This window comes from Hippopotamus amphibius, chromosome 3 (assembly GCF_030028045.1).
Source record: "Hippopotamus amphibius kiboko isolate mHipAmp2 chromosome 3, mHipAmp2.hap2, whole genome shotgun sequence".
Taxonomy (NCBI): Eukaryota; Metazoa; Chordata; class Mammalia; order Artiodactyla; family Hippopotamidae; genus Hippopotamus; species Hippopotamus amphibius.
Genome location: NC_080188.1, coordinates 129,464,791 through 129,479,370, shown reverse-complemented (window position 1 = coordinate 129,479,370; position 14,580 = coordinate 129,464,791). Strand labels below are relative to the sequence as shown.

At 47.9% G+C, this 14,580-nt stretch overlaps 1 pseudogene; it reads right to left on the bottom strand.

The window, feature by feature from the left end:
• Nucleotides 1-2,784: 2,784 nt before the first annotated feature.
• On the bottom strand, nucleotides 2,785-8,801 carry LOC130848790 (activity-dependent neuroprotector homeobox protein-like; annotated as a pseudogene).
• Between the last annotated feature and the right edge of the window lie 5,779 nt (nucleotides 8,802-14,580).

Below are 14,580 nucleotides of genomic sequence, written 5' to 3'. Positions count from 1 at the left end.
CATCCTCTTCCTCTAACAACCTTGGAGAACACTCCTGAGTCTGTTGGCGCCTTGCTCCCTTGCCGTGGACCTGGTTAATCTGGTAAGCTGATAAGCGCCAAGGCCCCGCTGTGTGCCAGGCCCAGGGCTGCGCGCTGGGGAGGTTGGGAACAAGAGTCAGGCATGGCCCCCACTTGGAGCTCCCTGTCCAATAGTGCTTTCCAGGAAAGCCATCTGAGAAACCAGACACTCATAGGTAATGCGCTTAAAACTTTAGTCACTCCTCTGGTGCCCCAAACTCCAGTGGTATACAACTAAGACCCACATGCCCTAGGGGATCAGGCCCTGCCGTGGGCCCCCTGTCCTGCTTGCACCCCCTTGTTCACCACCCTGCAGCCACACTGCCTTTCTGGCTGGTTCTGCCATGCTCCAAGCTCTCTCTACCCCAGGGCCTTTGCACTTGCTGTTCTCCATCAGTTGGCACATAGTAGGTGCTTAATAAGTATTTGTTAAAGGCATGGATGATTAGAAAACGGGAGGGTTGCTGATCCCTAAAATATTGCCTAGACTCCTGCAATGAGGCTCTGATCTGGGCGGTTTTCTGGTCTCAACTGTGTGAGTTTTTTTTTGCCGTTGTGAGAATCCAAAACAATCGCCTGGCTCGGCACTAATCCTGAATTAATGAGGCAACCCTGATTCTTTGGTGTTAATATTCTCTGAAGTTCAGCTCAGGGAAAAATTAAAAGAAAGGCCCGCCTCCTCCTCACCCACCCACCCACCAAAGCAAGGTACAAGTGAACAGCCCAGAGTTTGGGGCGAGTCAAAACCAAAGAAAAAAGCAGAACCTGGCCCCGGTGTTGGGCCCGGGCAGCCTTTGAGGGCCAGCTGTGCCCAACGTGTTTGTAGTGCGGGCGGCCCAGCCTGCCAGATGTTCCCCGGGAGGACTGCCACTTCAAAAGCTGCAGCTCAAGCCCATTACCTGAGCAGCCTTTGTGTATTTCAAAGAGGAAGCCCGTTGAACTTTCCCTGTAATCATGAGGTCCCAACTTGCTTTTAATGGACCATTAGGGAACTCTGTGAGGAGAGCTCCCCAATCATTACCAGGTTCTGATGGCCTGAGAGCCCACCTGGAGAGGCCCCCCAGCAGCCACCTGCCGTGCGAGCTCTTGCAGGTCCAAGGAAGGCCAGGACCCCGTCAGGACATATGCCTGGACTCACCTGTGTGGACATGGGGTCACATGCCTGGGGCAAGAAGCCTGACTTCACCACCTGCTGGGTGCCAGTCCCAAAGCCAAGCTGAGCTATCTTACAAACACCAGTGTCAAATAATACTAGAACATACCTTGCAGGTTCACTGAGAAGCGCTGGCATTTTATGAATAACAAAACACCAAAAAGTTGTGTAGTAGGTTGAATAATGTTCCCCCAAAAGTCATGTCCTCTTGGAACCTTATTGTTTGTTTTCAGATTGAAGTATAGCTGATTTACAATGATTCAGGTATACAGCAAAGTAATACACACACACACACTTTTTCAGATTCTTTTCCATTATAGATTATTATAAGATATTGAATATAGTTCCCTGTGCTATACAGTAGGTCTTTGTTGTTTATTTTATATATAATAGTTGTGTATCTGTTAATCCCAAATTCCCAATTTATCTCTCCCCCTTTTTTCCCTTTTGTCTTCTATGTCCATGAGTCTATTTCTGTTTTATAAATAAGTTTATTTGTATCATTTTTTAGATTCCAAATTTGACCTCATTTGGAATAAGGGCCTTTGCAGATGAAACTAAGGTAAGCACCAAGATGAGATCATCGTGGTTTAGGGTGGGCCCTGAATCCAATGACCAAGAGACATAAGAGGAGAAGCCAGAGACATGGAGGAGGAGGGCATGTGAAGATGGAGGCAGAGGCTGGAGGGACGTGGCCACAAGCCCAGGAACACCTGGAGCCCCAGAAGCTAGAAGAGGCTGGAAGAACCCTCCCCCCAGAGCCTTCAGAGCGAGCACAGCCCTGCTGACACCTTGATTTCAGACTCTGCCCTCCAGAACTCTGAGAGAGTGCATTTCTGTGTTTTTAAGCCTCTAAGTTTGCAGCAGTTGCTTACGGCAGCACTGGGAAACAGAAAAAATTCTACTTGTTCTGGTAGTGGTTGTTACTCTAAAGAATTCTCTGTGCAACTGAAATGTCCCAACAGAAACCTGGGCCTGACATCCAGGACTGACCTCGGCAGATGGACCGCACCCTTTGCTTCCAACGCAAGTGAGGAGGGAAGGGGCAGAGCCTAAAGGGAAGAGGTTTTCAAGCTGACGCATCTGGGTTTGAAGTGTGGCTCTGTGCCTCTGCCAGGGGCACAGACTTTGACAAGTCACTGCTCCTCTCTGAACCTCGGTCTCTTCATCTTTGACATGGGGACCATGACGTCCGCCTCCAGGATTTCTGTGATGATGAAACTACTGCAGGATGTAAACATTCTACAGGTAGTGAGTGTTCAGTCAACGGAAAGGGTGTCGGTATTAGTCATCTACTGTTGCCTAGCAGACCACCCCCAAGACATAGAGGCTGAAAGTAGAGAGGAGTGCTTATAATCTCACATGGTAGTTCTGCATGGGGAGCATGGGAGAAGCTCAGCTGGATGTTTCCGGCTCAAGGCCTCTCACGATGTTGGAGTAAAGCAGTCAGCAGAGCTGCAGTCTCATCTGAAGGTTTAACTGAGGCCGGACGATGAGGCTTCAAGATGGTTCACTCCCACGGCTGTTGGCATAGGGGCACGAGGACCTCTCCATGGGGCTGCTTGGGTCGCCTCACAACAGGGCAGCCGGCTCCCCCGGGAGCAAGCAGCCCAAGCGCGAGACAGCAGCAGTAATGCCTGGGAAGTCATACACTGTCACCTCTGCCACGTTCTTCCGGTCATATAGAGTCACTGTGCTGCAACGTGGAGGGAACCCTGCAAGGGCACAGATCCCAGGAGGCAAGATCTCCGGTGGCTGTCTGGGAGGCTGGCTGCCGTGGAGTCAGGCAAACCCAGGTGTTCCTGGGAACACTGGCAGGCAGGATCCAATGCTAACAGGTGGCTTCATTCTCCAGACTTGTCTCTGGGTCCAGCCTCCTGGGAGCTGGGAGGTGATCTGGCCACATGTCCGGCAGCTGGACTGTCATTCTATGTGTCTGAACCCTCTCTGTGTCTCACTGTGTCTCCTGCCTGTGGACACACAGGGCCTGCCCTTTCCACCCCGTTTCGTAGGGTCACATAGCTCGTGACTGCAGAGGGCTGGCCCAGGCCCCACCCAGGGGCCTCACTCCCCTCTCAGGGAGCCCTGCCTAAAGATTCGAGATGCGAAAGGGACCAGGCCTGGGAGGCCTGAGACATCCTTAGGAGGCAGTGGGCCGCCTGCAGGCCTGGAACAGCAGTGCCTGCGGTACTCCCCGGGCCCCGACAGCAGCCCTGCTGAACTGCGCCTGTGTGAGTGCCAGTGCACACGTGTGTGTGTGCATGTGAAGGGCTGTGTAGGAACCTGTGTATGCATGCAATTTACACACAGCCTGACCCCAAATGCCACCGGAATCTTCTCGTTAACAAACACTTCCATGTATAGGCAGCTCTCTGGATCGTGGGTTCTGTCTCCATGGATTCGACCAATGGAGGATCAAAAGTATCCAGAAAAAAATTCCAGGAAGTTCCAAAAAGCTAAACTTCAATTTGCTGCATGTCAGCAACTATTTCCATAGCACTTCCAGTGTGTTAGGTATTATACGTAACCTAGAGATGATTGAAAGTATACGGGAGGAGGTGTGTAGGTTAGTTGCAAATACTACACCATTTTTTAAAGCACAATACAGCAATTTATTTAGATGCTTAAAAAGCACACAGAGGGAAACAAAGATCACAGAATTATACACACTACAACACGGTGTCATGTGTCAGATGCTATAAATGACTGCACCCAGGTGGTATTGAACTCAAGATAAAACTAAATATCCAGAAGGCAGCATTTGTTGGTTTGCTGCTTAAATACAACACACTTTCATACAGATCTGAAAGGTGCCAAATTAGTAGCTGTGGGACTTCCCTGGTGGTGCAGTGGTTAAGAATCCACCTGTCAATGCAGGGGACACGAGTTCGATCCCCGGTCCAGGAGGATCCCACATGCCGCAGAGCAACTAAGCCCGTGCATCACAATTACTGAGCCTGGGCTCTAGAGCCTGTGAGCCACAACTACTGAACCCATGTGCCACAACTGCTAAAGCCCACGGACCTAGAGCCCGTGCTCCACAGCAAGAGAAACCACCGCAATGAGAAGCCTGTGCATCACAAAAAAGAGTAGCCCCCATTCACCACAACTAGAGATAGCCCGTGCTCAGCAACGAAGACCCAACACAGCCAAATGTAAAATAAATTAATTAATTAAAAAAATTAGTAGCTGCAAAGTCAATTCTTGCATGTGATTTTAGCTTAAAAGATTTCAGAAGACATCTGAAATACCAGTTTTTGTTTTGTCAGCTGTCATGTCAAGAATACTCAGAACAAGAAAAATTCTATAATATAAGAGTCCAGATATATCTCTTATACGGCTGGCCTCTGTTGCGAGACTGTAAAGGTTGTATGCAAAAAACTAAGTCTGTCCCGAAGTCCACACTGGCTTAGTTTCAGGCTTTTGCTAGGCTGACTAGATACAGCGCTTATTAACACAGCAAAGGCAACACTAAAAAATGAAACAAATCTATGATGGGTACACAATAACAGTATCATAAGCATCACCTGAATGGGTCTAAAAGACTGTACAAATATACATTTCAACTACTCAGAATGAATACATGAAAAGAAAATCAATTTCCCCAAAGTCTACTATACACATTGGACTGGTAGCTTGTATGTTGGCCCTATACTACCATTCAAATCAGGAGAACGCTTCTCAAGGACATCCAACCAAACATGTTACAGAGGGAAAGAAATGTTGAGAAGGCAGGTAAAATAAACCTCTGCTTTTCTCATGTGCGTTCACGAGTCGCCAGCTTACTGGTGTTTCACATTTAGTTACTGTGTCTGTCACAGCATATCCTAAAGCAAGATCAGCCAACCGTGTGTGACTTAGAAATAACCACTGGGATCGAAGTGGCCACATGTCCTCACAGCCTGAGGACCCAGCACTCAAAAGGCAGTACCAGTTAGAATACAGCTTTGCAGTCATATTAAAAGGAGAGCAGAGATCCAGGCTGCAGCCTTTGTCACCAATGCCAGAGAACCTGGCCCTTAAGCCTGCTGGCTGCTGAGTTTGATTCCTGTCAAGCTGCCATGCAATTTAACTCCGGCTCAGCTATCCATCAGTCATGTTATCAAACTGCTCCCCATCCTCACTGCCAACTGTGCTATTCTGCTACTCAGTCTGTGGGCTGGATAAGCTGTCATCATTTTGAGTTGCATTCTTCCACTATGACTGGTCCTTGGACCAAAACCCTTCAACTTTTCCATAGGAACTATTCTTCCATTTCAACCGCTCTCTGTCACCTTGCATGGTAGCCTTCTCTGGGCAGCGGGCTGACTGCTCCTTGCATCTTCACTCTGGGAATACTCATCGGACCAGGTTCTAGGCTCCAGTAGTTGTGGCCTGTGGGCTCAGGAGTTGTGGCACATGGGGTTAGTTGCTCTGAGGCACGTGGGATCTTCCCAGACCAGGGATCAAACCCGTGTCCCCTGCCTTGGCAGGTGGATTCTTAACCACTGCGCCATCAGGGAAGTCCCCCAACATCTCTTATAATGCACTGCAGCTTGAGGTGAACTTTTAACAGGGATAGCTGCCTTTTCTGAAACTTTTGGCTGTGGCTTTGGAGGAAACGGAGGGTTATTTGGGGCATTGTAAGCAACAGATTCAGCGGGGCATCCCTCAGATTGCTTGTGGTTACAAGGAGATGGACTACCCTGTTGCAATGTCAGATCAAATTTCAGGGCAGAATCTGTTCGAGGTCCCATCTCTTCGCCAGTGTGACCCATCCGCATGTGTGCCGCCATCTTGTCCACATCGCTGAGCACTGAACGGCAATATGGACAAGATAGACCACGAATTAGCATATGGTTGGGACTTCCCTGGTGGTGCAGTGGTTAAGAATCCGCCTGTCAGTGCAGGGGACACAGGTTTGATCCCTGGGCCGGGAAGATCCCACATGCCGAGGAACAACAAGGCCTGTGTGCCACAGCTACTGAGCCTGTGTGCCACAACTACTGAAGCCCACATGCCTAGAGACCTTGCTCCACAACAAGGGAAGCCACCACAATGAGAAGCCCGAGCACTGCAATGAAGAGTCGCCTCCGCTTGCCGCAACTGGGGAAAGCCCGTGCGCAGCAACGAAGACCCAATGCAGCCAATAAATAAATTAATTAATTAAAAAAACAAACCCACAAACAAACATACAGTTGAGCAGAATGTCTGTAGGCAAATAGTGATTACAGTGGAGGCATTTGCTAGTAAAATTGTGCATTTTCATAATGCTGTTGGCTACTTCTGGGACTTCCTCAGCATCCTGTTCTTTTTCGAAGGGCACCCTGTAGACATTTTCAGGAAAAGGCTCATTACGGATTGTACATATTTTCCTCTTCTGAGTTGAGGAAGCGTTGGGTCGGGGAGGGCCAGTGGCAGCTGCAGTGTGTTTGGAGCTGGACCAACCTAATACTCTGGATGCCTGTGACTGGGAGAGGGAAGGAGACTTTAAATGGCCCTGTGAGAGAGACGAAGTGTTTGGAGACTTCAGTATGTACCTTGCTGGTGCCTGGGTCCTCAGCTCCGACCCAAGTCCATAAGATCTTCCATTTCCACTTGGAAGTAACTACTTCACAGACCGAGACCATTGAGGGATGGACACTGGTGCGTTGCCACCTAGACCCAGGCTCACTGGCTGACCAACGCCATAGCCCTGGCTGACAGATTTGACTTCATGGTTGTTCTGCTGTAGGTGAACATCGAACATCATACCGACTCCTGTAGAATTTAAGTTAGGCTTTGGTATTGAGAGTCGATTCACCATCTGCTGTGATGGCAAAGACAGGATGTTTCCATAAGCGAGGAAACTAATTTTTAAAAATTAATTAATTAATTTATTGGCTGCATTGGTCTTCTTTGCTGTACACAGGCTTTCTCTATTTGCAGGGAGTGGGGGCTACTCTTTGATGCAGTGATGCTCGGGCTTCTCACTATGGTGGCTTCTCTAGTGGCAGAGCACGGGCTCCAGGTGTGCAGGCTTCAGTAAGTATGGCACACGGGCTCAATAGGTGTGGCTTCTGGGCTCTAGAGCACAGGCTCTCTAGTTGTGGCGCACTGGATTTGTTGCTCCGAGGCACGTGGGATCATCCCAGACCAGGGATGGAACCCGTATTCCCAGCATTGGCAGATGGATTCTTTTTTTTTTTTTCTTTAAGAACTTTTATTGAGATACAATTGACATACAATAAACAGCATACATTTAAAGCATACAATTTAATTTTTTTTCTTATTAGTAATGTATATATGGCAATCCCAATCTCCCACTTCATCCTCCTGCACCCAGCCCCTGCTTTCCCCACTTGGTGTCCATATGTTTGTTCTCTACTTCTGTGTCTCTATTTCCAGGCAGGCAGATTCTTAACCATTGAGCCATCAGGGAAGCCCCGAAGTGAGGGAACCCATTCTTGATTGGAGTTCGGTGCCCTTCTCCTCGTGAGGGTTGGGAGCAATTCGCATCAAGGGTTTGGATCAGGGAACCACATATTTGTGTGCCCAATCACGGCAGCGACCTGATAGCCTATGCATCTGTGGTCGTCAATGACATGTTGCACCAAAGCTTCGTAGGACTTTGGCATGAAAAGGCATAGTTTGCATACTACTTTCTTCCCGGGCATTTGCGCCTAAGTTGACTGCACCATTGAGTGATTTTTCTCCTGCCTTTGCTATCTATGTAAGGTGCTACCACATGCTGAAACTGTTCCCTGTAAACGTGCTTCCTAATGATTTCATAAAGAGAATCTCAGTAAGTGCACTTCTTATAGTAATACACAATGCGCTCTACACCGTCAGGCTGCTCAGGTGCAAGGCCATCACTTTTGCTTTTATCTTTCAAAGTGCTGAGGCTGCTACTTGGTGCGCTGGCACTTGGAACGTGAAATATTTATTTATTTATTGGCTGCATTTGGTTTTTGCTGCTACGTGCAGACTTTCTCTAGTTGCAGCAAGCACGGGCTACTCTTCGTTGTGGTGCGTGGGCTTCTCATTGCGGTGGCTTCTCTTGTTGCGGAACATGGGCTCTAGGCGCCAGCTTCAGTAGTTGTGGCACGTGGGCTCAATAGTTGTGGCTTACAGGCTTAGTTGCTTCACAGCATGTGGGATCGTCCCAGACCAGGGCTCGAAACTGTGTCCTCTGCATTGGCAGGCAGATTCTTAACCACTGCGCCACCAGGGAAGTCCCTGGAGCATGAAATATTTTAATGTGTGTTTCCAAAGTCTTTTTGTCTACATTGAAGGTACAGTAGGGGCAATTAGGGAGAATCCTATTTTCACAGTCTTCACCATAGACATTCCGGAAATGACTTTTGCAGGCAGAAAAAAATTACGAAGAAAATGGGCAAGCACTGCAACAAAAAGGTTTTGTCTGATAGTCCTGGTTTTTGTAAGTGAAGGGTCCCATAGTCCTACATCTCCCAGGTAGTGTTTTTCAAATAAAAGTCATGAGGTTCAAACTGTTTAAAATCTTCTATGTGTTTTTTACAGTATTCCAACCCAATGTCACTAGGTTTTCTTTTCACAGTTTTCTGGGCTTTTCATAAACTGCCAAGATTGTTGACAGGAAATTGGAACATAGTTTCCGTGTGATTTGACAATGTGGTCCAAAGAGCAAGGCAGGAACGGAGTCCAGATCCTCAGGATGGTAGCACAGGGCATAACCACTAGACTACCTACCAGTTTGCTACAAAAAGTGCAGCCCTGTGCATCCTGGTGCGAAAGCTGGGGTCTAGGTTTCACATTGTGCATCTCACACCTTGACTTGGCCTCGAGGCATGTGCGGGGCCAGGGTGCTCAGGGACCATCAGAGGCGTGGAGTGTGGAGTGGGGGTGGGGGGATGGGGGGAGGGGTGCGGTGGGCGCAGCAGAGCTGTGGGTGGCAGCAGCTCCCTCCAGCGCCCCTAGGCCATTTTATGTAAGGGGGGGCTTGAGCATCCAAGGATTTTGGTTTCTCCAGGGGTCCTGAACACAGGTGGATACTGACGGGTGACCATACACAGGACATTGCACACGGTATACACGTAGGTGTAAAGAACAACAAAAGAGCAAATACCCAAGTACCCCCGACCAAGCTTAACTAGCGAAATACCACTAATAGTTGGGGATCTCTCTCCCCCAGAGTAACCACCGTGCAGAATTTGGGGACTTGCTTTTCTCACCCGATATTCTGTGTGAGACCCATCCCTGCTGATGGCTAGAAGTTCATCTTTTTCCTCCTGCTCCATGAGCACAGCACAACCATGTAACCACTCTCCTGGAGGTGGTGGGGTGGGGGTGGGAACACGCTCAGACCCTGTCCTCTTCCCAACAACACGGTCTGTAGTGCATGGAGTTCACCTAGGGACTGAGTCATCAGGTGGAAAGACACACACACCCTCGCGAGGATCAGATAATACCAAATCATTTTGCCAAATCAGTGCTGGTGTAAACTTCCATCAGCTAAGAGTTCCAAAAGGCATGTATTTTTAAGGCCCTCTTGGGGGGCTGATCCTTGGGTGGGTCAATCCCACCCTCTCCTGCTGTTAGCTGTTGAGCTGCCATGGAGGCAGGGAGTGACGGGTGGGAATGTGGACTTGGGGTTGAGGCAGCTCTGGCTCCGCATGCTGTGTGTGTTCCATCAGGTGATGGTGCCTCTCTGAGCCTCATCAGAAACTGGGGAGGGCTGCTGGGGGCTTGACTGAGACAATGCAGCTCCAGGACTCCAGCATGTGCTGGGAAAGGCCACTGTTATCATCCTCATAGCGCCTGCAGGCTCCTCTTCATTCGTTCACTTGACAGTCATTTCCTGAGCACCTGCTGTGTGCGGCCACAACAGTGAATGGACAGACAGCAGTCTCTGCTCCTCCTGGAGCTGACGTTTCAGTGGGGAAGACAAATAATGAACAAGTTTTTTTAAAACATGCAGTATATCAGGTGGTACTATAGGCCAGAGGGTAAACTAATGCCAGGGAAAGGCTTGAGACTTGAGTTAAAGGGGCACAGCTGCAATTTCAAATGTGAAATTTTATTTTAAGGTTTCATATGATAAGGAAACTCTCCCTTCCCCGCTTTTAGTCCTAGGTAAATCATGTGACCTTGGCCTGGCCAACCAGTGCATGCTGGTCCTCTGGTAGCAGTCATTGGTTTAGAGATGGGACATGATCCAAGCTTGTCCAAACAGGGGGACCCCCAGGACTTGGAGAGGTGCTCTCTCCTTGTCCACTGTGCTGTCCAGAAGTGATTATCTGGGCCTGGAACCAGCCTGGAGGAGACAGGATCAAGAGATAGAGAAACAAGGTCTTAGGGATACCCTTGAACTCCTAGAACAAACCAGACCTGAAGGTAGCGCTCCCCACCTATTTCTTAGTTGCATGAGTCAATATTTTTCTCCTTACATTTCCGTCCCCCCAAACAGTTTGTGTTGAGTTTTCCTTCACTTATGACTGAAAAGATTCTAACTGATTCACCCCTGACATTGATCAACCGGGCCACTGTGTCTTCTTAAAATCAATCATGCCTCTCCCCAGCTTCTATCCCTTGGGGGCGCCTTTCTTTCCAGGATGAAGCCAAAGTTGCACTGGGTGGGACTTCCAGCTGTCCACATTTGGGGTCTTTGGCTCCCAGCAGCCTCCGCTCTAGTGGCTCTTCCCACATTGGAAACTCAGGGCTAGACCTCTGATGACAAGGACAAGAAGATAAGGCTGTTCCTCCCAGAGCCTGGTGGCTGCTGGGCTTGGTGTTAGAGTAGCCCAATGCCCACGGAGATTCAGGCTCCCGCTATGCTCATGACGAGCTGCTCACTTCACTCATTTTGGTTAAATGAGCTGTGTTGTCTCTGTCCAACTTCTTGATGATGTGTTGCATCACTATAGCAGCTGTAGATGCTACATAAACAAATAGGTGAGGTCAGAACCTGGTAGTATTTGAACCCAGGTGTAGCCACATGACTTGCTCTGCCCAATAAAATGGCCACTCTGTGCCAAAGCTTTAAGAACCAGTGATTCACAATGCCCCCACCTCTGTAACTATGGAGGCACATGGGGAGTGGTGGGGGGACACTCCATCAGTCTGGGTCTCTGAGCAATGAATAAGTAGTCCCCTGCCAACCCTGGAAGGATGGGCCTTGAAAGATCAAATTTGTTCTTTCAAGCTACTGAGATTTGGGGGATGTTTGTTACCACAGCATAACACAGGGTTTCCTGACTGCTACATCATCCAGTGCAGAGTTGTAGCTGGTGAGCTGCTGTCCCCCAAAAAGCATATTTCCAAGCATCTCCTAGATCTAGATGGAGCCCCGGGACTACTTCTTGCCAATAGAATGTGAGTGGAACAGCCACAATGATTAAGAAACAGGTGTCCTTCTCTACCCTCTTTTCCTTTATTCCTGTTGAAAGTAAAGCACTCTGAGGCCCGATGACAGGGATTGGCAAACTCTGGCCCAATGCCCAGCTCTGGTCTGCTGTGGGCCACATCTGGCCTCACCTATTTGTTTATGTAGCATCTATAGCTGCTATAGTGATGCAACATATCATCAAGAAGTTGGACAGAGACAACACAGCTCATTTAACCAAAAATATTTGTTCTCTATCCCTTTACAGAAAAAAAATCTCTGAGGAGATGGTAGCACCCAGAGGTGAAGGCACCTGTGTCCCTGAATCATTAGGTAGCACCCCCTAGGGGACTCTCCACTGTAGACAGCCAGGTGAGCAAGAAATAAACTTTTATGTTCAACCACTGAAAATTGGGAGTTTGTTACAGAAACTGGCATTATAGTGATTAATACCCGCCAGTTACAACCTGAGGTGAACAGCCCAGGACAGTGAAAAGAACACTGGCCTGGGTGTCAGGGACCTGATGTCCATCCATTTATCATATATTATTACTGGGTACAAATTACATCCCAGGCCTGTGCTAGGTGCTAGGGCCATGCGATGCCTTGGCTAAGATTTCTGTCCTCACAGACCTTGCAGGGGATGAGGCAGTGAAGATTCTTCCACTGACTAGTTTTGGAAGCTTGGACCAGTCCTTTCCCTGCTCTGGGCCACAACCCCCCATCCCCGCTGTAAGATGAGGCATCTCTCTTGAGACCCTGGCTTCTCTGATCCTCTGTAATTGTCCAGGGCAGGTGTCATGGATTAAATTATGCCCCCCAAAAGATATGCTTGAATCCTAAGCCCGGTTCCTTATGTGACCTTATTTGGAAACAGGGTCTTCGCAGATACAATTAGTAGGTTGAGGTCATCATGGAATATGGTGGCTCCAGTCCAATGACTAGTGTCCTTAGAAGAGAAAACAGGGACACAGACACACAGGGAGAGCACCATGTGATGACGGAGGCAGAGATCAGGGTGGCACTGCTGCCAGCCAAGGAACACCTTGGATTGCTGGCAACGCCAGAAGCTGGAAGAGGCAAGGAAGGACCCTCCCCAAGAGCCTTCAGAGAGAGCGTGGCCTTGCCAACACCTTAATCTTTTTCAAGGTTTTTTATTCAAGTATAGTTGATGTACAATGTTTTGTTAATTTCTGCTGTACAGCAAAGTGACTCAGTTATATATACACACATATATATATTCTTCATATTCTTTTCCTTGTGGTTTATCACAGGATATTGAACATAGTTCCCTGTGCTGTACAGCAGGACCTTTTTGTTTATTCATTCCTTATATACGAGTTTCATCTGGGGATCCCAAACTCCCAATCCATCCCTCCCCACTCCCCCACCGCCCCCGGCAACTATGAGTCTGTTCTCTGTAAAGCGTATACTTTTTTTTTTATTATTAGAGTATAGTTGATTTACAATGTTGTGTTAGTTTCAGGTGTAGAGCAAAGTGAATCAGTTATATATGTACATATATCCACTTTTTTTTTAGATTATTTTTCCATATAAGCCATTACAGAGTATTGAGTTCCCTGTGCTATACAGCAGGTCCTTATTAGTTATCTATTTTATATATATAGTAGTGTGTATATGTCAATCCCAATCTCCCAATTTATCCCTGCTCCTGACCTCAACACCTTGATTTTGAACTTCTGGCCTCCAGGACTTTGATGAACCAGCCAGAGTTGGCCCAGGCCCTGCAGGACCAAGGAGGCTTCTGAGACCCCAGAGCTGAGCAGAGTTCACAGGTCCTCGTTCACGACTTCCCTCTGGGAAGGAAGCATGAGTCTTCCCCAACTCCACCACCATCCCCCGCCCTGCAGCCTCCGATCTCCCCTTGGGAACCTGTGGGTGGAATTCAAGGAGCTTGTGACCTGGGGAGAGATAAAGATGGCCTATTTATTCCTGCTGACCTTATTGAAATCTGCCGTTGTCTTCGTTCACAAATGTGGGAAACAATCATCTTGTTAACACCATTAACTGCCATCCTTAGATCTTTTCATGTCATAGTGTAGCTGGTGCCTTATCCTGAAATGTCAGTTGCCCTCATCTCCGCTTCAAAACGATGTTTCTGGGGTCCACCGCAAGATCTTGCTATTGAATACATCCGTAAAGAAGCAGGGATTTTACTAAGTCACACATGTATATTTCAAATATTTTTTGATAACTGCATTTTAGTATAATTGGTTACCACTGTGAGCCTATGTCGTTTATTTTGAAAGTTTAAAAATATTGTTCAGGGACCTCCCTGGTGGTCCAGTGGTTAAGACTCCATACTCCCAATGCAGGGGGTGCAGGTTCGATCACTGGTCAGGGAACTAAATTGTGCATGCCACAACTGAAAAAAAAAAAAAGATCCCACCAGCCACAACAAAGATCTCATAAGCCGCAACTAAGACCTGGTACAGCCAAATAAGTAAATAAGTAAATATTTTTTGAAAGAGTTAAAATAAATAAAGTAAAAATATTATTTGAGGTAGGGATAAATTATAAGATTGGGATTGACATATAGACACTACTATATATAAAACAACAAATAAAGACCCACTGTATAGCATAGGGAACTCTACTCAGTACTCTGTAATGGCCTGTATGGGAAAAGAATCTAAAAAAGAGTGGATATGTGTATAAAAATCAATAAATAAAAGCTCTGTCAACCAAAAGAAAGTATTATTCAGAGAAGGGGCCCATGGTCTTTGCCAGGTGCTAAAGGGGTCTGTAAGTCAAAATTCACCTTTGTCATAAAGGCAGAGACTTCCCCACTTTGAGCTGGGCACCAGACCAGCCAGAGTGAAGGCTATATCTTCCAACCTCCCGTGCAGTTACATAGTCGTGTGGCTGAGTTCTGACCAGAGGGCCAGGAGCCGTGATAACTTCCACGCTGTATCCTTAAGGGGCAGATGCTCTTGCCACAGACTTGCCCCCATTTGTGCGGCCCCACTGCTTGACGTGTGGTTGAGTGGCTGAACTGTCTTGTAATGCACAGGTGAAGTCGCAGG